The following is a 27,602-nucleotide window of genomic DNA, read 5'->3' on the forward strand; positions in this document are numbered from 1 at the left end:
GAGCATTCATTCTGATTTGATTGCAGAGAAGTTATACGACATCACATCAAGGAATTGTTACCCCACACTTTCCAGTGCATTCTGCCTTATCTTGCTGTGAGTCCAATTTTTGTGGAGCAGGTTTGTTGCACAAGAGCACCAAACCCACTTTAATTGTGCAACCTAAATTTGCAGGTATGTTATTGAATCCTACCTGCAAAGTAGCAACAGTCTGGAAGTGCCCTCTGTCACTTGGCGTACCTGTGGTGATTGTAGTGCAGGTCCCTTCTTCACTCCAGTTCTTGTGTAACTGCTATCATGCTATTAAACCCTTTTGAGGTGCTTTTTACTCCAGTTTCATAATGGTATTCAAAGTGCATTCTAATAAACTGATGAACGCTAAAGTACACACAAGATTGAAGATTCTTGCGTCTCCCCTTGGTTTGCAGCTACCCAGATAACTTACATGATAAACTTTGTGGTGACCTAAGCTCCCACAGTTTTTGTCAGCAGTTAGGTCTGACCAGGCAAACCAATTGGGCAGAGATTCCACCTGAGAGCCTATTCAGGTCTAGGGATATCTTAGATAACTAATGGAAAATCAACAATGGAAATTCTTATTCATTTCTATTTATTATAAACATATATCAGTTACTATACTGTATGGTCTTATGCTACAAGTGGACATAGCCATATACCAGAACAGAGATCTTACACAGCACATACACAGGGGATGTACACTAACATATATTTTAAGGTGCAGCATACATCACATTACCATACATTAGTACAGTAGGGCCCCGCTTTACGGCGCTTCGCTTTACAGCAATTTGCTAATACAGCGGTCTCAATTACACGCAATTAGACTAAAGCCCCACTCATACGGTGCTTGCTCCGCTTTTACAGCGGTTTTCGGTCATTGAGTGCCATTCTATTCAATGAGTTCCACTTTACAGCAGTTTTCGCTTTACAGCGGGGGTCCGCAACATACCCTGCTGTATGAGTGGGGCCCTACTGTAAAGGAGTAGAATAACTTCACCATCATTGTGTGGACCTCAACACTCAGACAAATGTTCTCTTCTGTATCAGAGACAACTGACCCTGATCTCTAGGGCTATCTGTCTTGTATAGCTTTTGTTTGTATCTATCTAGATTTTGCATGCTCATTTTCATACTATACTCTAGTTTCTGCTTCTTAACTTACATTTTAACTTTAACCTTTGATGCTTTATCTTTATGTTGAAGTTATTCTGATGCAGTTACTTGAATCGCTTCTGTACAGACACACACGTTTGTTGGCTGAATGCCCAGACTCCTTTTCATATGTTGATATTTTACTAGGAATATTGCCCCAGAATTACAGCAAGAACGGCTGAAAGGAAAAAAAGAACCCTTTAACTGACAGCTTGTCTTTTTCGGCTTCTTTTCCAATTCTTTTCTACATATATATATGATTATAAATCAGTCATAAAGGCTTCAAGAAGGCATAATTCTCTCAATATGGGCGGCCTATGACAGTGTCAGATACATCCATGACATGTTACAGAATACACACACAAACACCAGTCTGCAAGGGACCTCACTTAGCGCATGATTTATTTTACTTATTTATTTATAAGATTTATATCCCACCCTTCCTGCCAGTAGGAGCCCTGGACGACAAACAAAAGCACTAAAACACTCTGAAACATCTTAAAAACAGACTTTAAAATATATTACAACAAAACATCCTTAAAGCAACACTTCTTTAAAAATATCTTTTTTAAAAAAACTTTTAAAAACATGCTTTTAAAAAAAATCTTTTTTAGAAAAGCTTTAAAAACATATTAAAAACCAATTCCAACACAGACGCAGACTGGGATAAGGTCTCTACTTAAAAGGCTTCTTGAAAGAGGAAGGTCTTCAGTAGACGCTGAACAGGCAATTCCAAAGGGTAGGTGACACTACACTAAAGGTCTGCTTCCTATGTTGTGCGGAATGGACCTTCTGATAAAATGATATCTGCAGAAGACCCTCACCTGCAGAGTGGAGTGATCGACTGAGTATATAAGGGGTAAGACGATATTTCAGGTATCCTGGTCCCAAGCTATATAGGGCTTTGTACACGAAAATCAGAAACTAAAACATAGCCCGGTAGCTAATAGGTAGCCAGTGTAGTTCTTTCAGCAGCGGGGTGACATGTTGGCGATACCCTGCCCCAGTGAGCAGTGTTGCTGCTGCATTTTATTTATTTATTTATTTTTATTTGTTGAATTTCTATACCACCCGACTAGCATAGCTCTCTGGGCGGTGTGCACCAGCTGCAGCTTCCGGGCCAACCTCAAGGGTAGCTGTATATAGAGCACATTACAGTAATCCAGCTTGGAGGTTACCAGTTCATGAACACAGTGGTCACGCTATCCCGGTCCAGAAGCAGCCATAGCTGTCTTATCAGCTGAAGTTGGTAAAAGGCACTCCTAGCCATGGAGGTCACCTGGGCCTCTAGCAACAAATATGGATCCAGGAGCACTCTCAGACTACAGACCTGCACTTTCAGAGAGAGTAAGACCCCATCCAAAGCAGGCAACTGACCAATTATCCGAACTTGGGGATGAAACAACCCACAGTGCCTCCATATTGCAAGGATTCACTCAGTTTACTGACCCAGCCCACCACTGAATCCAGGCAGTGGTCCAGCGCTTGCATGGCCTCTCCCAATTCAGATGTTACAGAGAAATAGAGCTGGGTATCGTCAGCATACTGCTGACACCTCGCCCCAGATCTCTTGATGACCACTCCCAAGGGCTTCATATAGATGTTAAATAGCATGGAGAACAAGGTGGTACCTTCTGGCACCCCACACCACAACTACCAGGGGGCCGAAAGACAATCACCCAATGTTATTCTCCGAAAACAACCCTGGAGATAGGATCGGAACCACTGTAAAACAGTGCCTCCAATACTCATCTCACTAAGTCAGCCCAGAAGAACACCATGGTCAATGATATCAAAAGCTGCTGAGAGATCAAGTATGAATAACATGGTCGCACTCCTCCCGTCCTTCTCCCGATAAAGGTCATCCATCAGGGTGACCAAGGCTGATTCAGTCCCATAACCAGACCTGAACCCAGATTGGAATGTGTCAAGAGTACTTGCAATTGCTGTGCCACAATCCTCTCAATCACTTTCCCTAAAAAGAGAGTATCTGCAACCGTGCAGTAGTTGTCACAAACCAATGGATTCAGGGTGGGTTTTTTCAGGAGCGGTCGGATCACCGCCTCTTTCAGGATGGCTGGAACCACTCCCTCCCACAACGTGTTGACCACACCCTGGATCCACTCGGTCAAACCCCCTTCGCAAGCTTTAATAAGCCAAGAAGGGTAAGGGTTGAGACAATATGTTGCTGGCCACATCGTCGCAAGTACCTTGTCCACATCATCAGGCTGCATCACAAGAAATTGCAGCAGACATTGTACTGGGCACCTCACTGGGAACTACAGTAGATGAGGATGGGGCATCAAGATTGCTACAGAGGCGAGCAACTTTACCCGCAAAGTGCCTTGCAAACAATTCACAGTGTGCCTCTGAAGGGTCTAAAACTCCATTTCCTGTAGTTGATGTCAACAGACCCCTGACAATATGGAAAAGCTCCACTGGATGGCTACTTGAGGATGCAATGGTGGCAGAGAAGTGGGCCTTCTGTGCTGCCCTCACTGCCACACAGTAGGCATGGTTATGTTGTTTTACTCATGCCCAATCAGCCTAACAGCATGTTTTTTGCCACTTGCACTCTAGCCGTCATCCAGTCTGTTTCATTGCTCTTAGTTCACTGGTGTACCAAGGGGCAAACTGAGCTCCACAATGCTGGAGAGGGCACTCAGGGCCAACCATGTTAAGAGTCCGACGTGTCTTGCTGTTCCACAGCATGACAAGGGCTGCTCTATCTATTGGGAACTCCCCCAGGGTATTCAGGAATCCAGGGGATTCCATTAGTCTCCAGGGGTAGACCATCTTAATCTCTCCACCACCCCTACAGGGGAGGATTGGAGCAATAAGTCTAAATTTCACTAGGAAGTGGTCTGACCAAGACAATGGGGTGACATCCACCACCACCACCACCTCCAGACCACCCCTTCCTCCATCTGGAGCAAAAACCAAGTTAAGGGTGTGTCCTGCCCTATGTGTCAGGCCGGTGACAACTTGAGACAGCCCCATAATCGTCATGGAGGCCATGAAGTCCCAAGCCAGAACACTAGAGGCAGCCTCTGCATGGACACTGAAATCACCCAGGACTACTGTTCTGGGCTCCTCCAAAACCACAGCTGAGATGGCCTCTGCCAGCTCAGTCAGAGAAGTTGCCAGGCAGCAGGGTGGATGGTATACTAGCAGCAACCCTAGAGTACTGTCTCCTTGGCCCAACACCAGGTGCTGGCCCTCACAGCCAGCTCCAAGACAGAGTGGTTTCCTGGTGACAGAGATGGAAGTTCTGTAGGCCACAGCAACTCCTCCCACCCCAATCCCTGCAGCCTGTGCTGGTGTTGCAGTGAGTATCCAGATAGGCAAAGCTGGATCAGATCAAGTCCTTCCAGCTGACCCACCCAGGTCTTGGTAATGCACACCAAATTGGCATCTTCATCCATGATCAAATCATGGATGAGTGTAGTCTAATTGTGTACTGATCTGGCGTTAAACAACAGCGCACACAGGCCAGAGTGCACAGCAGATGATCAATGAGCAACGTGTCCATGAGAGGAGTGGGAGTGAGGAACAATTCATAGATAGCCTTGCCCTCCTCTCCTGTGGTAGTTCACCTCCTCCCCATGGCTATACCTCCCTCTACCCATGATCACTGAAACTGGGTTGGCATCACCCGTGTTCCTCCTTACTAAGAGTCCTCCAAAACACCCAATATGGACACAACAAGAGCCCACCAACAAAACCTTCCAGAATCAGTTATCCCAGTAGGCCTCTGAGAGAATTGGAAACAGTCAGTTGCACACTCTGAAATCGGAAGGCATCTGGTGACTTTCTCCTATCGTTCAGTTCACTGCACAGGCTGCCACCCTGTGCAAGAACTACACATGCGCCATACACCCTCCCCACTACTAATCTCCTCTATATCTTTTTTTTAAAAAAAATAGAAGGGGGTAGTGCCCTCACAACTCCTTAAAGGACTCCCCAAGGGGCAACTCCATTTGGTGTCGCGCCTTTGGTGGTGACCCTGCTAGTGGCAGACCCACCACCCAAGAGCAGCCAGGCTTTTATGCCCCCTGACCCAGCCAGGGGCTAATGCAAGAGGCTGCAAGATAGATTGCAGCCTCTCTGGAGTCAGGATCAGGCAGAGGGTCTCAGTCCTTGCAGCACTTACCTGGGACCTCAGCATTCCAAGAGACAGAGCAGCGAGCAAGCAAACACCCAGATGCACAGGTACTCGCTCCTAGGGCAGCTCTTCTCCAGTTCCCCAGTGCTGCAGCTTGAAATACTCTCCAGTGCAGATTCTTCAAATGTTAAGGAAAATGTGTGATTGGCTATGTATATGGAGTCAGGTGTCATGGCCCCGTCAGAGGACTCCTCAGATGAGGATGACTCGGGAGTAACAGCAGCAGACCCAGGAGCAGCAGGAGACACGGAGGAGCCTCCTGAGAATCCAGTTCCTTCTGCCCCTCAGCTGCAGAGCACCCCAGGGACAGCAGAGGCCCTGCAGCCAGACACAGACAGTGAACAGGATACTCCCCCCTCACCTGCAGAACGTAGACAGCAGAAGGTCAGGCAGAAGAGAGGCAGGCCTGTCTCCTTAAGGCCCAAACGCTGAGGGCTCACACCTGCTGTCCATCCTGCTCTTTATAAGGCACACCTTGGCTGCAGCTTGTTGCTGACTGCAACGTCAGGCGTGGCTTTGTGTAGACCTAGTTTCCCTGCAGCATCTCTTTGACTGACCTCCTTGGCAATTGATCCCGGACCTCCACTGACCTCGCTTCTGGACTTCTGACTCGGCAAGTACGCTTTGGATAGGCCTGGCAGATTTACAACCCGACTGCTGACTAAGGACTTTCCTTGCCTGCCAAAGACCCAGGAATTTCCAGCCCCCCCCGACACTGCTGATGCAGTGTAGAGCTGACATCAGGGCAGTTTCCAGGGCATAGGTAATCATTAACTTAGTCTTGCACATGTGCTACACAGAGGTTTTCTTTTAACCATGTGTATCACGTAACCACAGTTCATGTCACAAGGGACTTCCCTGAAATAAATTCTTCACTACAGCATTAACTGAGCCAATGGAATGGACTCCGAAGGCAAAGGTGGAGACGGTTTGATTTCCTTTAATAGTTAAAGTTACCCAAAGGCAAGAATCTGAAACCGCCTATATGCAGCAATACAGCATAACTAGTTCTTTGTTCTCTACAGTATGAGTTTTCCCTCCTTTTCACCTTTTCTTTTTGTACAAAAGCAAAAGAAGGGACAATTTGTTGAGAAAATTTGGGTTTAACTGTCTTTAGGAAGTAAAATGCTAAAGTCCTTTTGGCTTGTACATGGCCAGGTTTGTTACCCTTGGGCAATGCCATCGTAGCTTGGTAGAGGTCAGTAACTATGAATCTGATCCTGGCAACCTCGGAAAGAGACAGAAAGGATATATTGTAGTCTTTGGACTGACAATGAGCAAGGAATTAGTATCTGCTGACAACTCTGAAACACAGCTTTCAGGGACTGATGCTGGTTAATTACAACAGGATTTATGTCAGAGTTCCTGAAAGACAGTGCCCTAATTTTGTGTGCAGATAATATGGGTTGTTGACCATTTTGACTTGGGTTGTAGACTGAAGAGTGAAAGCAGCCTAAAATATTACCCAAAGTGGGAATCAAACTAGATGGTGAATGTGGAACACAGGAAGCTGCCTTATACCAGGTCAGGCTATTTGCCCATTCAGCCCACTATTGCCTACTCTTTTTTTTAAAATACAGAAGTATTTTTACTGATTTTAGAGAAATAACACAAATACAAGAAAAGACCCCTCCCTCCGGGTAAGTGCCATCATCAAATCATAAAAATCTAAGTATACTAAAGATCGCCCATCAAACAAAGGTATCACACCACAATTCCTCATGATTAGGAGGCACACTATACCCATGATCTTTTAATAAACCTGAACCAAATGAATAAAATTTGTCTGATTTTTTGTGCATCCTCCTTTCTCTAATGGCATCCATTAATCTTTCCATAAGAGCTAGGCCCCTGAATTCCTGAAGCCATATTTCCATCAGATCCACCTGTAGGGATCTCTAAACAAGTACCAAATGGGCAGCAGTCATATGTGTAGCAAGATGTTTATGTTCAATGTCATAGAATCATAGAGTTTGAAGGGACCTATAAGGCCAACCCTCTGCTCAATTCAGGAATCCAAATTAAAGCATACCTAACAGGTGGCTGTCCAGCTGCCTCTTGAAGTCCTCCAATGTTGATGAGCCCACCACCTCCCTAGGTAATTGGTTCCATTGTCGTATTGCTCTAACAGTTAGGACGTTTTTCCTGAAGTTCAGTTGAAATCTGTCTTCCTGTAACTTGAGACCATTATTCCGTGTGCTGCACTCTGGAGTGATAGAGGAGAGATCCTGGCCCTCCTCTGTGTGACAACTTTTCAAGTACTTGAACAGTGCTATCATATCTCCCCTCAGTCATCTCTTCTCAAGGTTAAACATGCCCAGTTCTTTCCAACTCTCCTCATAGGGCTTTGTTTCCAGTCTCGTTCATCCTCATTGCCCTCCTCTGAACTCATTCCAGTTTTTCTGCATCCTTCTTGAAGTGTGGAGACCAGAACTGGATGCAGTATTCAAGATGAGGCCTAACCAGTGCCGAATAGAGGGGAACCAATACTTCACGCGATTTGCAAACTATACTTCTGTTAATGCAGCCTAAAATAGTATTTGCCTTTTTGCAGCCACATCACACTGTTGGCTCATATTTAGCTTGTGATGAACAAAAATCCCAAGATCCTTCTCACATGTAGTATTGTTGAGCGAAGTATCCCCCATCTTATAACTATGCATTTGGTTTCTTTTCCCTAGGTGTAGAACTTTGCACTTATCCCTGTTAAATATCATTTTGTTGTTTTCAGCCAAATGTTCCAGCCTATCAAGATCCCTTTGAATTTTGTTTTCCAATGCATTAGCTAGCCCTCCCAATTTTGTATCATCTGCAAATTTGATCAGCATTCCCTGCACTTCCTCATCCAAGTCATTAATAAAAATGTTGAAGAGTACTGGACCCAGGACCGAGCCCTGCGGTACCCTGCTCATTACCTCCCCCCAGTTTAAGGAACCATTGATAAGCACTCTTTGAGTATGTTTCTGTAGCCAAATGTCGATCCACCTGATATTTGTTCCATGTAGCCCACATTTAGCTAGCTTGCTTATCAGAATATCATGGGGCACTTTGTCAAGCTTTGCTGAAGTCGAGATATATCATGTCCACAGCATTCCCACAGTCTACCAGAGAGGTTACCCAAGCCTCATCATCATAAATAGAGAACAGAGCTATTCTTGGGTCTCAAATGATAGATTTACCCACTATTGTCTACTTTGACTAGCAGTGGCTCTTAGACAGATTTCTTTAACATCACCTGTTCTTTTTAACTTTAATGCTGGGGAGTGCACCTGGCAACTTCATGCAAACCACGTTCTCTGCCTCAAGCTATAGTCCCTCCCCATAGGGTACCTGTCCCCGAAAACAGCAGACACATGTTTAGCTCCTCTCCCTCCAAAACATCTAGTATTAATGCATTTGTTTTATATAACTGTATCTATCTATATCTATATATCACTTTATCTATCTATACATATATTGAGATAGAGATATATTTATATTTATCCTTTGATCTGCCTGTCTCTAGATATTTATAAATATTGTATGAATACATTTTCTATCCTGCCTTTCAGATCAAAATTTATCAGAGCATCATGCACAGACAGCACTCACTTAAAATAACATTATAAAATACATGTAAAAAATACCCAGCAACACTAGTTAATGCAGCATACAAAAAATTCAAATGCAGAGCTAAAGGTTTTTTTCTTTAAAAAGTATGAGGGTTTTTTTTTTTTAAAGCTCTTTGCTTGGAGGTGGAAAGATAGGATGGGGCACCTATGAGCCTCCCTGGGGAGAGCTTTCCGCAAACAAGGTGCCACCACCATGAAGGCCCTCTCCCTGATCAACACCTGCCACACTTCTTTCAGTGGGAGACACCCAAAGAACAGCCTCTAACAATAGGCATAGGCAGCAGAAGGGAGGAAACGTTTTACTTATCGGGGGCACTATCAAATATCTACAGAACCCTTTCTCCTCACCTCCTTTCCATTTCCTGAACAGTCTTTAGAAGCAGTTTTAGGATTTTGAAAAAATATTATTAATTATTACTACTATATGATTAGTGCTTATCAGCATAAATACTCATATAGTCCTAGTAGCAAAAGGCTACCGGTTGACCATAGCGAATACATGCTATTTCCAATTTTTTAAAAAAAGATCTATTCCCCCTTGCCCTTTGGATAGTGTGTCCTTCTCCAGCACGAAACTGAAGATCAGGTTGGTCTTAGAACAAACCAGGTACCTGCCTGTCATCTACAAAACGTACACAGGGATTTCTACCTACTGCAAGACTCTTCCTGTGCTTCATTATTTTTTTTGCTATTACCAGTAAAACTGAAGCAAGTACAGGCAGAATCACTCCACAGACACAATTGTCTGTACCATGTCAAAGGCCTGCATTCTCTCTGTGTGTAGAAATGCTTTTTTTTTGTTCTCACATACACAGATTGCAGTGTCTCAAGGAAAGAGTTGATTTAGCCTAGCAACTGTCTGCCTCTCTCTAGGGAGATCTGCCTTACGCTTTGGGAACCCTGGGGCTAAATGGTCCATTTGCAAGATGTTCTTCAATTACAGGATTGAAAATACTTGTTTGTGTTTTTGCAACCCCCAAAATGCCCTCCAGAAGAATCAAAAGATGAATGCAATTGCTATTTTATGGTTACATAATAAGCCCCCACAAAACAAGGAGCGGGAGATGCTTCTCTTCCTCCTTTCCTGCTACTTTATGCAGCTGCTCTGTCTTCATTCTACATCACTGATGCAAAAAGCTTGTCTGCAGCAGGCACATGTCTAAGAGCTGCATCCAAGTTCCCAGTTAATATCTTCGCTCTCTCTTTCCTGGGAGAGGATATTGATTGGATGTACTGCATAAATAACCATCCTTATCTCTGAAAGTGACACATTGCTGTTTCCCATTCTTTTTAAAATACTGTATAACTTCTTCTGACTTGTGCAGAAGAGAAAAATATTCAAGAACTGTTTTTCTACCAGGCTGAATTTAAATGTATGGCCTCTGTATACATCAGAAGGAAGCTTCATGCTAAACCATGTCCTGAGACTTTTTTGGTAGGATCAATTCTATGGCATAAGTGGGAAGCCTAACTGCATTCAAAGGGTGGCTGATTGCAAGATGAATCTACTGATATTAGCTGCCATCATCCAAAGAATGACGGAGAGCCAGTGTAGTTAATGGTTTTAATTCAGTGTGGTTAATGGGTTGAGTATGACAGTATAACTAGGACAGAGATGGCCAATGCGGTTTGAATCCACCCATCAGCTGTAACCAACATGGCAAATGGCCAGGAATGATGCGAGTGATAGTCCAAAACATCTGCAGTGCACCACTTCGGCTGCTTCTGGACTAGGGGAACTCAGGTTCAAATCACCAGCTGGCTTACTAAGTGGCCTTAAACTCATCACTTGCTATCAGCTGAACTTGCTTCAGAGTTACTATGAGGATAAAAAATATTGGGGGGGGATCATGCAGTCTTCAGGTCCTTCAAGGAAGGATGGGGTAAAAATATAATTAATAATATTATTTTATGAAATTAGTTTCAAGGACACTTTGAACTTGCCTTTTGTAAAAACAGCTGTCCATTCTGTGTGAAAAAGGTTTTTGAAACTGAGTGGGTTTCAAAAGAAGCCTGTGATTCAGTTTGGGAGTTGGGGGACTCAGCTGTTTGAATAAAACAAAATCCATAGGCAAAGATTCCATGGCATAGTGCAAGTCCCTTGCATGAGTCCAAACAGTTCTTTGGATCTTGACTATAATCTAGTTGATTACATCCCATGGCATGTTGCATACCTACATAGATTTCTTTAAAAGTGTTTTGTCCCCTATTTATTTTGCAGATCGTAACTTTTCTCATCTCCACACTTGCTCAGCAGCACACTGATGGAACAATGAGGAATAACATCCTACGCATGTTCATATCTACCATCTTCCTAAAGCCATGAAAGAAAGAAACAAAGTGAATGTGGTACCCAAGTCCAATTGCTTTGTCCAATATCATTCACCATACAGCTATGTTTCTGCATTTGTATTTATTTGCTGACTTAAAAAAAAAATACAAACAATTATCTAAATAGATACACACACATATACACCCTGTCTGTAACAATGGAAGAAGATCCAGATTTGCCTGGTAAACTACTCTCTTTGGTACTACATCTCCTACATCCCTGATTTCTGAAGCCCTGTTTTGTGAAGCAAATGTGCTCCAAACCTTGGCAGTTCAAAAGGAGGGCATCCCTGCAATATGAGCAATGGAATATGCCAACATCACTCTCTCAGAATAGCATAAAGCCTCATTCAGTCTGTGGGATTCACCCTCCAAAAGGATGTGGTTGGGCAGCTCATACTTAGAGGTACCATGGTTCATTCTTTGGATTTGTTAAATTCTACATCAGTTCCCTTTGTAAGATCCAAAATGCCACACATGGTTCTATCCAGGTCCAGCTCCTCTTGGATCTGAATGACAAACTGAACTAGAAAGTGGGTCCATTGAACTCGAGAGCCTCATTGGCTCAGTTTGCATCTCATAGGAAACCATAGTTAATGGTTTACCATGAATGCACCTTTCTGGACGGTTTGTCTCCTCCTTGCTAGCATGCAGAGGAAACAAACCACAACCCCTGGTTTAGTGTTACTTCCTAGCTAGGGATAAATGGTTGATTCCTGCAGTAAGCCAAGAACAAAACTTGGCTACACAGCATGGTTTGTTGAGAGTGAAACAAACTATGATCCCTGATACAGATGAAACTCTTAAGTCAGAGAATGTGGTTTGTTTTCTTCCAGCAGAAGCTGGTAGGAACACAGTGGCCAAGATAGGCATGTTCACCTCTAACTATGGTTTACCATGATGTGTGAATGAGACCATTGTCTACAACTTAGCAGAGTGAAATCTTCACATGCAATAGATAAATCCCTTTTAACAAGAGATAGAGGCAATTGTTCCAAGTCCAGTGCTTCTTTGTCCTTCTCTGAGCATGTAAAATCTTGGCCAATAGCTAGGTTCTGACTTCCTGAACCTATGTGGCTAGAAAAGGGACACTACACTAGATGGACCTCTGGTTAGATACAGCAGGCCTTTTCTTATGTTCACATGGCTTTGTAGAACTCTTGCACATTCTGGAACTGTCAATGCACTTGCATGATCAAATTCATTTCCTGTCCAAACTGCTCTGAACTCCAAAAACCCAACATGTTTGGAGTGAGCAAAGAATGTTCAGCCATACTGAGCCATAGACTCCAAGCTTTAATACATGTGATGGTGGCATCATCCAGAAACAAAACTTGGAACTACTGAAGAGGAAATGACTGCTGAAAACAAATGTTCATCCATTATGAGCATTAAGGAGAAACAAAAACACCTACAAGCAAGCAATCTTGTCTGTAGTTGGAAGAAGTACTGTCAAGTGTCAGCACATCAAGGTTTGGGAGCAGTGTGGATTCAAAAGGGAAAAAAAGATTTGTGAGCCAAAATATATAAAGGCTTAATAGCACAAATGTTTGTTTCTATGGTAGGCTGTGTTCACATAACAAAAAAAAAAAGCACACCTCTGGTATTTTTACATATGTGTGGAAGTTCTCACACTTGAGGAAATGAAAGGACATTTTTTAGCAACTGAGCCAACCCTAAAAATGATTCTGAGATGGCAGGACACCTATTTGTTTCTTAGCTTATTTATAAGATGGGTCTTTTCGGCCAATGCTATTTATATTAACCTGGATCGCCTGGCATGTTTTGTGGGAAATTTTTTTTCTCTCCTTCAACCTTCTGAATCTCAATAGGGAATATCCAGTTTTATACTTGCTATTGAAATGTCATATATAATTTCATGCTCACTGCATTATTGGGGGGGGGGAACCTGGTGTCTTAAATTAGCAAAATAATTAGAAGCACAGTAATGAGGAAACTAATTCAAAGGACTATGTGGGAGTTAAGGTTGACAGGAGGGGTTTGTCAAGCTTTTTGATTCCCTTGCCAGCTGCTTTATCTGAGGGAAACCATGGAGGTCACCTCATTATAGAATAAACTGAATCCTAGTAAGTTTCTGAGAATATGTCATTAACTGTTCAAAGTAGTTGAAGAATAGGGACTGGGGCCCATACTAGCATAAATGCTGAGCCACATTTATTCTTTTCAGTGAGAGCAGGGTGACGGCCAGCTAAGAAGAGGAAATATCTGAAGTAGAACTGATATATTTTTAAGAGTTCTATTCCCCTGACAAGGCTGCTCCTGTGCCTTTGAGGGCCAAATTAAGCATATGTGTTTATTAAACACACACTTGCTAGTTCAGCTATATAAAGTGGAATGGGTGCAGCAGCTTTAATTTTTTTTACAATAAAAGGAGCACACACAGGACAGGTCTCCGGCTAATCAAACAACCCCCTGGAAATAGGGTTAGTGGTACTCAGAGATTGGTACTAGATCCTAGATGGCAGCAACCCAAATGATTACTTGCAAATAAGGTCACATGATCCAGGTGACCTGCTTATTCAGCATTCATCCTGATTTGTTCGGGGGGAGGTTATATGACGTTGCATCATGCAAGTGTTATCCTACACTTTTCAGCGCAATTTCCTGTTACTTTCCTTATTGCAAAAAGTCTGATCTTGCTGGGAAGGGATGTAGGTTTTTTGCACAAGAGCTAAATATCCACCTTAACTGTGCAACATGAATTTGCCAGCATGTCATTGAATCCTACCTGAAAATAGCAGCAGTGGAAGCACCCTCTGAATGCCTTTATTTATTAATTTGCAAAATTGCAATTTTTTGCTAAACAGCGTGACAACCAAGAGGTCTTCTGCATCTTTAAAAGGTGTGCAGGGGGAAGGGAGAATTCCACCTTGTGGTTTGTCCCATTACAGGGTTGCAAGAACACCTGCACTTGGCTGACTTTTTCTTCTCCTAAAGATACAGGATCAGTCCCAGGCCATGAACCTGGCAACCCTAGTTTTAAATGTTGCTTAAGCCTTTAAACCCATACTGTGGTCTCAGTAACGAGACCAGCTATTCTGAGCTCAAATTTGCAGCTAATAGAGGGGGAAATGGTGGTCATGGTTAAAGGTAGGAGCTGACAGAAACCCAGGTTCTGATTCCAGCTCCCTTTATATTCCTGAGCAGGTTTTTCACTATGGCTGCCATCAAAAAAAAAACTGGCTTGCTGCTATGCATTTAACAGTAGCTTGACACACAAAGCATGTAGCGGCTACCCTATCATTTTAAAACCATACTAAGAAAAGCTTCATTGGCTCAATATCTGTGTGCCAAGTTGCTAGTAAAGAGTTTTTTAAAAAACAACATCCAGGTAAGTACATGACATACTCCTGTGCCTTGTTATCTAAATCTATGCTTATTCAAGTTAAACCCCATTGAATTTAATGGGACTTGGTTCATAGTTAGGGTGCACAGAATTGTTGCTGCCATCTCAGAACTAGTAGTAATCTCTGGCTGCCACTGGCCCTACTGAAGCTTCATGGTAGAAAACATGGTTTACTTTGCAAAAGGTGTCAGGTTCATTCAATCCCTTGCACCTCCAGGCATGGCCGGAAATACTCCTGTCTGAAACTGTGGGGAGCCACTGCCTGTCGGTATAGGCCAGAGGTTTCCAAACACTGGTCTGTGGACCATCCGTGTTCCATGACCTTCTTTCATGTCCACATGTGACATTGCTGTATTAAAAATTCAAATTGATTCTTAATTGTATTTTGTGTGTGTTATATGCCTTCAAGTCGATTATGACTTATGAATCAGCAACCTCCAAGAGCATCTGTCATGAACCACCCTGTTCAGATCTTGTAAGTTCAGGTCTGTGGCTTCCTTTATGGAATCAATCCATCTCTTGCAAAACTCTCATTCAATGCCACATTTCAAATTAGTTGATTCTTCTCTTATCTGCTTTTTTCACTGACCAACTTCCACATCCGTACATAGAGATCAGGAATACCATGGTCTGAATGATCCTGACTTTAGTGTTCAGTGATACATCTTTGCATTTGAGAATCTTTTCTAGTTCTCTAATAGCTGCCCTCCCCAGTCTTAGCCTTCTTCTGATTTCTTGACTAGTGTCTCCCTTTTGGTTAATGACTGTGCTAAAGTATTGATAATCCTTGACAAGTTCAATGTCCTCACTGTCAACTTTAAAGTTACATAAATCTTCTGTTGTCATTACTTTACTCTTTTTGACATTCAGCTGTAGTCCTGCCTTTGTGCTTTCCTTTTTAACTTTCATGAGCATTCGTTTCAGATCATTAGTGGTCTCTGCTAGTAGTATGGTATAGTCTGCATATCTTAAATTACTGGTATTTCTCCCTCCAATTTTCACACCTCCATCTTGATACAAACCTGCTTTCCGTATATGTTCTGCATATAGATTAAACAAACAGGGTGATAAAATACACCCCTATCTCACACTCTTCCTGATGGGAACCAATCAGTTTTTCCATATTCTGTCCTTACAATAGCCTCTTGTCCAGAGTATAGGCTGCGCATCAGAACAATCAGATGCTGTAGCACCCCCATTTCTTTTATTAACCAAAAGGGAGACACAGAAATCAGAAGAAGGCTAGGACTGGGGAGGGCAGCTATGAGAGAATTAGAAAATCTCCTCAAATGCAAAGAGGTATCACTGAACACCAAAGTCAGGATCATTCAGACCATGGTATTCCCGATCTCTATGTATGGATGTGAAAGTTGGAAAGTGAAAAAAGCGGATAGGAGAAAAATCAACTCATTTGAAATGTGGTGTTGGAGAAGAGCCTCGCACATACCATGGACTGCGAAAAAGACAAATACTTGGGTGTTAGAACAAATTAAACTTGAACTACCATTAGAAGCTAAAATGATGAAACTGAGGTGATCATACTTTGGACACATAATGAGAAGACATGATTCACTAGAAAAGACAATAATGCTGGGAAAAACAGAAGGGAGTAGAAAAAGAGGAAAACCAAACGAGAGATGGATTGATTACATAAAGGAAGCCACAGACCTGAACTTACAAGATCTGAGCAGGGTGGTTCATGACAGATGTTCTTGGAGGTCCCTGATTCATAGGGTCACCATAAGTCATAATCGACTTGAAGGCACATAACAACAACAAAGGTCAGAGAGGGGCACAGCTTGGGGATTTACCTTCTACATGTCATTGTAGCTGGGTAAGTACCTCCCAAATGTCTCATTTTTTATGGAGTGTCCCACCTGCTTTACACATGCTGAGAGCCAACCCAGCTTCTACAAAATGAAAAGAAACGGGAGTTTGTGACAAAGGAAAACCAACAGCATCTTGGCCCTTGTCTTGTGATGAGGAAATAGAATTGGCCAGTGGAACTGTATGATGTAGGACTATATAACCATAGGCGAAGGAGAGGAGGCTTACAGAACTGACAGAAATGTCCTGTGAGAGAAATGAGTTGTTTGTAAAAAGCTATGCAGAAAAGGCTGCACGGAACCTCATTGGGACTAGCGTTCTAGTCCTTGAATTTCATGAATATTATTAACCTTCTGAATTGTCAGAGCAACAACGTTAACAAGAGAAAGAGAGAAAATGTCAATGAAGTCATTTTATTATGCTTATTTATGATGGCGGGTGCTTGGCTATTATTTAACATGCTATGAAAACAGCACATGGAGATACCTGGTGTCTCACAGTAGCTTCCCTCCAAGGAAAAGGTACTGGCTTTAAAAAGAGAACTCCCAGTTGTGATGAAGTCAGGGCAGGACTTTGGGGCAGAAGTCTTGGGCCCAATACAACAGAATGAGTAGGAGAAGCCTGAAACACAGCAGGGCTGGCTTGCCACATTTTGAAGTTAAACCATGCACATTCCCATGTAAAGAGAGAGGCCCATGTAAGACTCTTCAGCTCAGAATCTAAAGTAACCTGACTGTACCGGCCCACTGAGCATTTCCAAGAGAAGTTCCACTAACAGTCAACTGAGTTTAGTTTTCTTTGCAGATTGAACACTGTAAATTGAGGCAGATACTGGTGATGACAGATGAAGTTCCGGGCATAATAGACAAAATAAACGGGCAAATCACTGGGTCCAGACAGCATCTCTGCAAGAGTTCTCAAAGAACTCAGATGTGAAAATGCTGGTGTTAGGAACAAATTTAAATACCCCCTCCCTTCTCTGGAGGGGTGAGCAGGCGTATACCTTAATTCTAATTAGGCACACAAGCTCAATAATTTATTTTACCTGTTAGTGGTCCCACCAGATACCAAAAGTAAAGCAGACACACAGACAATTACTTGCTTGATCAAGAAAGGGTCTCTAACCATACAGACCACAGTCTGTCAGGAGAGAGAACAAACTTTATTAGCCCAAAGCTTCATTTATATAGGTTTCATAAGCAAAACAAGATGCAATGTTTACTAAAATCATAGAATAAAAATACAATATTACAGAATAAAACAAGCGCATTTTCTTATCCTTTGTTACACTTCTCATAATTCTAAAAAGTGAGAGTTTGATAAATAATTCATACACATGTCAATCTAAGCAGCTTAATATGAGATAAGAACTGAGGAAATGTGAGTAAGAGGGTTAGATTGACATTTGGTGAAAAGGTAAACATGAGGCTTTAGTGTGCTTGTGTCAGCAGTATGACGTAACACTATGGATTCATTCTAGCAAAGTGTTTAGGAACACTTGTTCTGTTATGCTATTTAGCTACAATGTCAGGGTGTGTATGAAAAAATGAAGCAAGACAAGAGAAACTATCAACAATCAACTGGGATACATTTTATCTTTCCAAGATATTATTATTCCAGCCAGAGAGGCGCCTATGGGTGTTATTTCTCATGGGAAGAAACTGAACTTTGAGTTGTGTTTCTCTAGGGTCCAGAATTCTTTGCAACATTGGTTCTGACAGAAATGTAGGTTCTTTTAAACCACTCTTGACAACCCTAGGCAACTTTTTGGGGTCTAATATAAATTTATTCCTAACAATTCCCTCATTTCAGCTCTGATTGAGCCCAAGGATCAATCAGCTAGCTGAATCTAACTACTTGTGGAACTTAAGGTCAAAAAGAAAAACAAAAAGGGGCCAGGTATTGGTCTGAGGTAGTGAGGCAGTGAGGTCCATCATGCCATGATCCAAAGTAAGGTGAGTACCATGTGTGTAACATTTCAGAGTCCCCAGCTGCTCTGGCTTGTAGGGTAAATGGTGTGTGCGTGTATCTGTATGTGTGCTTCTAATTGACACTAAAACACTAAAACTCCTTCTAAAGAACAATGGGATTCACTGTGGGTGGGATGTATCCGCCAAGGAATAAGATAACATTTATGCAATAGCATTTAATTCTGCCCTCGTTTTCCTGCGCACAAAAACCTCTGGAACGCATTACCAGCCATCAGATGGGGTGTGTGTGAGAATGGGGTGGGAGTTATAGCTCTTGGTCTTGCACCTCCTGGGTTCCACTTGAACCAAAATGGGGTTAGCCAAGCCGTATCACTCCCCCCTGCTATAGCTAGAAGGCAGATATACACAGCCGTCCTTTCACAGATCTGCCCCTGGGCTCCAATGCTGACTTCCAGGGTGTGACTGTGCCATATGAGATGGAAACACATCACAAGGGCTATTTAGACAAAGATCAGAATTCAAAATCACCACAATGGGGTGCATTATAAGGGTTAAAACCTCCTTTAGCGTCTTCACCCTAGCCAAACAGGGAATCCTAAGTCATCCATGTGCCTATATCTGTGAGTGCTTATCTATAATGTAAATGACTGTATGGCAATCATGTGCTATCTAGAATGTAGCTTGCCCCCCCCCTTGGTTTAACTGCTTCTAATTGTTTCTGTACATAGGATGAGAAAGTAACTTCTGGAGACCAGCTAAGCCATGACTAAAGCCGAGGAGTGCAGGTTTGAGGTGTTTAAACAAATCTGGATTAACTAATATTCTCTGGATGGTCCATACAGGAACTTTAAATGAAAAATCACATCCTACTATTCCTTAATACCACAAGCATCTATTGATGTATGTTAGCCTAGTTTGTATGTACTACTTATCAATAACAACATAATTACAATAATGTTCTAAGGCACATGCACCCACATACATAATATACAATCAATACTTAGCATGAAAACACAATAAAATACAATAAACATTTTGAGAGAAAGCAATCTTGATGGGATTCCAAACTTATCATTTTCACAAACAAATCGTAAATTCCTATGGTATTGTCATCCATTCACTTTAATTGTTACCTATTCTTAACCATTGTTATGACAGAGCGAGAAAGTAAACAAATGGGCCAAACTCTACACTGATGAACCTCACATCTGAAATAAGCAAATTCAGTAAACCCCTATTACAGAATCACTCAGAGGAATTTGAAAAGCAAAAAAATCTAAAGAACAACATAGCCATACATATAAATTATAAAAGGAAAACAATAACAACACATTCTTAAAGGATAATGCATAAATAATTACATTCAATGTTACAATGGAAATAAAGCATCATGAACTTGAAACATACTGTGGAATAGCCGGCACAAAATTTATCCTGTTCATGTTCAGAGGAAGCTGTAACTGAACTTGTGTGTCTTTCGCCAAAGCTAGGCAAAGGAACTGCAATAATAAAAGGATCTTCATTCCCCTCTCCCCCCGAGTGACTGCATGAAAAGTTCGCAAACTTGCACAAGGTGTCCGTTTCAGGTTGCTGGCCAAAACAGGCCTGAAAATAGTTCTGTGGTTGGGTAGAGTTGAAGTAGGCCCGTATGCTGTTATTGCAGCAATACAGAGAATAGCATGCCAGTTGCATATCGTTTCCTGGAGTAATTCAAAGATCTAGTCAAAAATCCCTTAAAAATAAAAAATCTTCTGTGATATACACACGAAAAGAAAACGTTCCTTGGGGAGAAAACACTTCAGCGCAGGAAAGAAAATATAAAAATAAAAGAATAAAAAAGCATTAATGGCCACAGATGATAAGCGAAATTTGGAACAAAAGTAACAAAACCCAGACATTGTGTTGTAACTATCAATTTAGCAACTTTGTACCTGGAACTGAGTATTCACATTATTGGTAGGAAAAAAATATATCTCAAAGGGATTCAGACAGACAAACACGTAACAACACAAAGAAAGAGAGAGAGAACCCTAGAGAAGAAAAATTAAGTTTCTCCTTGCAAGATGCAAATCCATTTGTTCAGAAAGTCTACAGATTCAGGAAAGGAGAGAAGCCAGCATTGTGATAGGAAGAACATTTGGTAGCTACCAGACATAAATATTAATATTAATAAGGCCTTTGTACAATTCTCCAAATTCCCCTTGTTGGTCATGACTTGACTGAAAGAAGAAGCATTGTTAATAAATTCAAATATCACTGGAAGAAATTATTGTCAGTTTATACGCTTAAATATACTTCAGAATCAATTAAAACAAAACTATAACCATTATTACAAAAAGACTAAAGAAAGGAGGGGTTGCATTTACTCTCAGCCTTGAATTTCAGAGAGTGGGAAAAGGAGGAGGGGTTGAAACTGAAAGCATTAACTCGTTCATTTGCTGTTTCTTCTTCAGTTCACATTTGTCAATAAATCATTACTTAAAAACCTGTCAGACCTTTGTTTTTCTGCAAAATAAGGTAAGCAGGAAATTAGTCACTGTTTCTAATCCTTCCACTCAGCTCTCCAGCCTCCTCTACACCCTTCTTCGCAGCATACTATTCCAAGATACTTAATAGCCTTACTTTCCCCTTCCCTGCAATGGGTGCATGGTGCTTTCTTTAAGAAATACCTAGCTTTGCACTTTTATCCTTCGTCCCCTGGTCTTTAACTTCATCCACCTCAATCAACTACCTTACTTAAATCACTTTAGTAAACCTATGCCCATGCATCAGACAACAAACGTCAACACAAAACAATCATTTTCAATTCTAAACAACTGTATAATAAGAAATCAATCCACTGTGTACACAAAACTGGGGAAAACAACTTTAAGAACCTGATGTAGAGGGGAGCTCCCTAGGAAATAAAATGTTAGGTGAAACGTTCCTCTGTTACACGGTGGTTAGGGTCAAAATGGCAGGGACTGAGATAAGATAGGCATTAAACATTACAACAGGTAGGAAGGACACACAGGTAATTTGTAGCAGCATAATCAAACCTTGCACAGACAAATACAAAGAGAGAGACGATTTAAAAACATTCATAAATACCAAAACATACATATGCTCTAAATTTCTTAACATTATACCAGAATAACGAAAAGGAGCTCCGAAAGATTTAAAAGTGGGTAAAAACCAAAATATTATTTTTGCAACAGACAGACAAAGCTCACAACAGTACAACACATTCTAAACTTCTGAGTTTCCCCTTCCTCTGGCCATATACAGAGCTTTGCGCATGAGAGTAGCCATTGAAAGCAGCCTGTGGGAAGAAGGGGAATTACTTTGCGACCCTTTTACACAGACTGGAGAATAAATTATAATTACATGACAGACAACACAATAATTAATGAGCCCCCCCCTCTTCTCCTGGCTGAAATCAATCGGCATAATCAGGAAAACACAGTCAATGAATCTTAGTATAAAAAGGTAAACCATAAGGATTAAGTTAGACTTAAAGCATAAACAGCAAAAAACGTTATCATAAAAGGCGGAGGGGCTGCTTTAACTTTTAATCTTGAGTACGCCAAAAAAATTTTTCAAACAGTGGAAGAGAATGCTGTCTCCCTTTTCAGTCAATTTGCTTACTCAAAACATTCCTTAAACTTCCTTCATGTCTTTAATTTTATACCTGGGTGACAAAAAAGTTCCAAAAGGCTTATACACAAAATTAAAAAAAAAAGATAAACAAGGACAAATGAGCAAAAACAAAAACTTCAGAACCCTGCCTCCTTTTCAAAAAGTGCCAAAAAGGAGGGGATTTAAGATAGATTCATGTTAGAGAATGGGAGGAAATAAAGGGATTATAACTCTGTATGGCTTCTATTTCTTCCTATAACTGAATAGAATTAGCAATTAGACCAACCATGTACAAAATGCATAAAGAAAAGCTTTCCCTTTGCAGGTGCCAGCAAAAACTTCTTCCTGTAATAAAATCATGATTTATGTGCACAGAAACAAATACAATCACTGAGAGATAAAAAGAGTATACTGGGCAGAAAGGGGGGCAGCGGCCGCACCGTTCCTCTGGCTGTTTAAATGCAAGTGGGTAAAGGAAGGAGGGGCTATTTTAAACACACACATACACAGAAGCCAAGCTGCAATACAATTACTGAACCCAGTAGATTAAACACAAATAAAGCAAGGGAACTCAGACATTATAGAACAGAAATCATTCTCTCTTTAAAAAAAAAAAAAAAAAAACAATCACGTTTCCTACCCATCACGAATAGTCACTGACTCTTGAATCCTATTCACTGTTTTTCTATGTATCTCAAGACCTTTTAGCTACATCTCCACTCCAAGAGCCAAATGCAAAAAATACAACAGAAGCAACCCTACACATTTCCAAGTCAAGTTACTCATGAGTAAAGCTGTTGCCACCAGCTTCTTCTCCCAAATTGACTCTCAAAAGGAAACAACAAAAACAAGACAGAGAAGGAGGGTATTTAAACCAGATAACAGCAGAGCTTGGAAAAATCATTTTTCTAAACCACAACTCTGGATAAGAGTCTCTGCCGGGCACAGACTGAACATTCCTAGTGCAAATCCTGTTTTTCCGCCTTTTCCAGCCAGCTCAAAATACTTTACAAGGTTTCGTTTTCCCAGAACTTTGTGAAAGGGTAGGGAGACGTAATGTTATAAAGGCTTCTGCCAAAGGGGAAGGAAAGGGGGATAGCAATGTGCCAGAGAATCTCTATACCTTAATCTCTGGATTAACTGCAGCATTTCAAACAAGAGACAGCAAAGCATAATGAGGAGAAAAGGAAATTACACTCATTCAGAACTTGGCTACCGGTTTCTCTGGATTCTGAGTAAAGAGTAGGAGAGCATTACAGAATTGCATGGCAGCATTACATTCAGAACTTTAAGCTAAAGAAATCAAAGGACCCTGTTACTATAAGAAGTGGAAGGTGAGAGAGACATTACCTATCCTATACCCGAAGTGGATGGTTGGATGCAGCTGGAGCCATGTGGAAGGGCTCTGATCCAAAGCCGGGAAGGAGCGTGGGCTCTGATGCTCCTCAGCCCCCCTTCCTCTTTCTTCAAGCCTCGGTTTTAAAATACTTTTTCCTTTCGGGCAAGAATCTCCCATTCCTATTTCTCACCCTCCCCTTTTCTATCTCTCTTGCTTAAACACACAGAGCAGATCTCTTCACTCTGACTTACATGTTTGCTAAAAGCTTAAAGCCTAAAGGAACAGATTAGGTTCTTTAAATCCTACGAAAGATAAGGGCAGCAACTGAAAGGGAGGAAAGTTTCCTTTTTAGCATTCCCACAAAAACTCTTCACATTAAACACTCAAAGAAAACTTTCACACCTTCACACATACATTCAATTCACACTTGAGTACTTTTACATACATTTATTTAAACAAAATTATTAACGCGCAAGAAATGTGCCCGCTAAAGACGACAGCATGAGCATCCCATTTTCCCTTCCCCCTTTTCTTTTCCATTCAGCCATGACTGGTTGCTGTTGAAGCGTTGTTGTTGAAAGAAGGAAGAAAGGGCATGGGAGCTGGATGGGGGCGTCCCCCCCTTTTTGTGGAAAGGGTTTATGCTAGCGCGTCAACCGGCCCTCAGGTTCCCCCTTTCAACCCTTCATTGTCAGACAGCGCACCACCGATCTTTAGCTGTGGGTCGGGTGCCTGCCCCATGGGGAACCACCTTCCTGAGGTGAATGGTGGTGGGGCAGACGGAATTATGGTGCTGCCAACAGGCTGCTGTCTGGGGGTCATTGGCAAGTAGCCAGGGGGGTCACTGCCGGTTACAGATCTCCCTACCATCATTATTCTAGCTGCAAGCCCAGTTTCGTGCCTCTACTTCTCATAGGGACCAGAAACCAGCTGCGCTGGATTATCCTTGTCTATCTGCTTCTTCACCCCATGTAAACAAGCAGCATCAAAGGACCCAATCCGAGCCACCTCCCTTCTGGAGGTGCCCCAACTGCCGTTCTCTTCGGCCATTCCTGAACACATAACGTTATTTTGCATACCTACCTTATCCTGAAGACATCCTTTGTCCCAGTAAAGGGGTTACAATATTGACAGGACAAACAACACATGCTTTACTATTCCCTTGCCCCATGATATCTGGTGGACACTGAAGTTCCTTTAATTTTACTGTTACTCCAGCTGTTCCACTATCCAGATTCACAAAACTCCGTTCTAGAGAGAAAAGGAAGCTCTCTGGGCGCCTATTGGTATTTTGTAAAATCTGGAGTGGAATTCAGTGGGATCCGAGTCACAGCACCAATTGTTAGGAACAAATTTAAATACCCCCTCCCTTCTCTGGAGGGGTGAGCAGGCATATACCTTAATTCTAATTAGGCACACAAGCTCAATAATTTATTTTACCTGTTAGTGGTCCCACCAGATACCAAAAGTAAAGCAGACACACAGACAATTACTTGCTTGATCAAGAAAGGGTCTCTAACCATACAGACCACAGTCTGTCAGGAGAGAGAACAAACTTTATTAGCCCAAAGCTTCTATATAGGTTTCATAAGCAAAACAAGATGCAATGTTTACTAAAATCATAGAATAAAAATACAATATTACAGAATAAAACAAGCGCATTTTCTTATCCTTTGTTACACTTCTCATAATTCTAAAAAGTGAGAGTTTGATAAATAATTCATACACATGTCAATCTAAGCAGCTTAATATGAGATAAGAACTGAGGAAATGCGAGTAAGAGGGTTAGATTGACATTTGGTGAAAAGGTAAACATGAGGCTTTAGTGTGCTTGTGTCAGCAGTATGACGTAACACTATGGATTCATTCTAGCAAAGTGTTTAGGAACACTTGTTCTGTTATGCTATTTAGCTACAATGTCAGGGTGTGTATGAAAAAATGAAGCAAGACAAGAGAAACTATCAACAATCAACTGGGATACATTTTATCTTTCCAAGATATTATTATTCCAGCCAGAGAGGCGCCTATGGGTGTTATTTCTCATGGGAAGAAACTGAACTTTGAGTTGTGTTTCTCTAGGGTCCAGAATTCTTTGCAACATTGGTTCTGACAGAAATGTAGGTTCTTTTAAACCACTCTTGACAACCCTAGGCAACTTTTTGGGGTCTAAAATAAATTTATTCCTAACACTGGTCTTCTAACAACAATATGTAACTTGTTCTTAAGATCTGCCTCTATACCTGAAAGTTGCCAATGTGAACCAATATTAAAAAGGGGAACCAGGGAGGATCCTGGAAAGTACAGACTGGTTAGTTAACGTCTGCTCTAGGAAAACTGGCAGAAAGCATCGTTAAAAATAAAAATAACCAAACATATAGAGGAACAAGCTTTGCTGAAGCAGAACCAGCATAGGTGAGGGCAGGTTCTGTCTCAATAATCTATTAGAGTGGTTTGAAAGTGTCACCAAGCATATAGATAAAAGTGATCCAGTTGATACAGTGTACTCAGACGTTCAAAAAGCTTTCAACAAGGTATCTCACCAAAGATTCCTGGGTAAGCTTAGCGGTCATGGAATAAGAGGAGAGATCCTCTTGTGGATCAGGAACCAGCTAGAAAACAGAAAGAAGAGAGCAGGAATAACTGGACAGTTCTCCTAATGGAGGGATGTAGAAAGTGGAGCCTCCTGATGGATCAGTATTGGGCCTGTACTCTTTAACTTGTTTATAAATGATCTAGAATTAGGGGTCAGCAGTGAGGTGGGCAAGGTGGGGTCATTAAAACAAAAAGGGATTGCTAAAAGTTCCAAAAGGACCTCTCCAAACTGATTGAATGGATGGTAAAATACTAAATGAAATTCAATGTAAGCAAATGTAAAGTTATGCACATCAGGGCAAAAAAACCTTAATTTCACATATATACTCATGGGGTATATCCCATACAAGTAAAGTAATGCTCAAGATTCTACAACAAAGGCTCTTACCATATATGGAGTGAGAAATGCCAGAAGTCCAAGCTGGATTTAGAAAGGGAAGAGGCACCAGAGATCATATCGCTATCATATATTGGATAATGGAACAGACCAAGGAATGTCAGAAAAAAATCACCCTGTGCTTAATAGATTACAGCAAAGCCTTTCACTGTGTAGATCATGAAAAACTAGGGAATGCTTTGAAAGAAATAGGGGTGCCACAGCATCTGATTGTCCTGAGGCCCTATAGTCTGGACAAGAGGGTACTGTAAGGACAGAATATGGAGAAACCGATTGGTTCCCAATCGGAAAGGATGTGAGACAGGGATGCGTTTTATCACCCTATTTGTTTAAGCTATACAGAGAACATATCATACCAAAAGCGGGATTGGACCAAGATGAGGGACAAATATCAATAATTTAAGATATTCAGATGGTACCATACTACTAGCAGAAACCAGTAATGATTTGAAACGAATGCTGATGAAAGTTACAGAGGGAAGCGCAAAAGCAGGACTGCAGCTGAATGTCAAAAACACTAAAGTAATGACAACAGAAGATTTATGTAACTTTAAAGTTGACAATGAGGACATTGAACATGTCAAGGATTACTTGGCACAGCCATTAAGCAAAAGGGAGACAATAGTTAAGAAATCAGAAGAAGGCTAGGACTGGGTAGGGCAGCTATGAGAGAACTAGAAAAGGTCCTCAAATGCAAAGACGCATCACTGAACACCAAAGTCAGGATCATTCAGACCATGGTATTCCTGATCTCTATGTATGGATGTGAAAGTTGGACAGTGAAAAAAGCGGATAAGAGAAAAATAAACTCATTTGAAATGTGGTGTTGGAGGAAAGCTTTACGCATATCACGGGCTGCGAAAAAGACAAATAATTGGTTGTTAGAACAAATTAAACCAGAACTATCATTGGAAACTAAAATGATGAAACTGAGGTTATCATACTGACACATAATGAGAAGACATGATTCGCTAGAAAAGACAATAATGCTGGGAAAAACAGAAGGGAGTAAAAAAAGAGGAAGGCCAAACAAGAGATGGATTGATTCCATAAAGGAAGCCACAGACCTAAACTTATAAGATCTGAACAGGGTGGTTCATGACAGATGCTCTTGGAGGTCACTGATTCATAGGGTCGCCATAAGTCAGAATCGACTTGAAGGCACATAACAACAACAACAAACTCATGAGGTCTGAACTGATGGTGACTGACCAGGAATGAAACTTTGGGAGTCATAGGGGATAACTCAAT

At 41.5% G+C, this 27,602-nt stretch overlaps 1 protein-coding gene across 4 annotated transcripts in view; it reads left to right on the forward strand.

Moving 5' to 3' along the window:
- The window catches only part of LOC133385416 (galactosylgalactosylxylosylprotein 3-beta-glucuronosyltransferase 1-like), a 94,896-nt gene extending 81,623 nt beyond the window's left edge, over positions 1-13,273 (forward strand). For 3 of the 4 annotated variants that reach the window (XM_061628386.1, XM_061628387.1, XM_061628389.1), the window contains one exon: positions 11,171-13,273. The gene's annotated coding sequence lies outside the window, so the exon portion shown is untranslated. Of the gene's footprint in view, positions 1-26; positions 114-11,170 lie in introns of those variants that run through there. The other variant, XM_061628388.1, reaches the window with a different exon arrangement.
- Positions 13,274-27,602: the final 14,329 nt, after the last annotated feature.

The sequence above is a fragment of the Rhineura floridana genome, chromosome 5, assembly GCF_030035675.1.
Source record: "Rhineura floridana isolate rRhiFlo1 chromosome 5, rRhiFlo1.hap2, whole genome shotgun sequence".
Classification (NCBI taxonomy): Eukaryota; Metazoa; Chordata; class Lepidosauria; order Squamata; family Rhineuridae; genus Rhineura; species Rhineura floridana.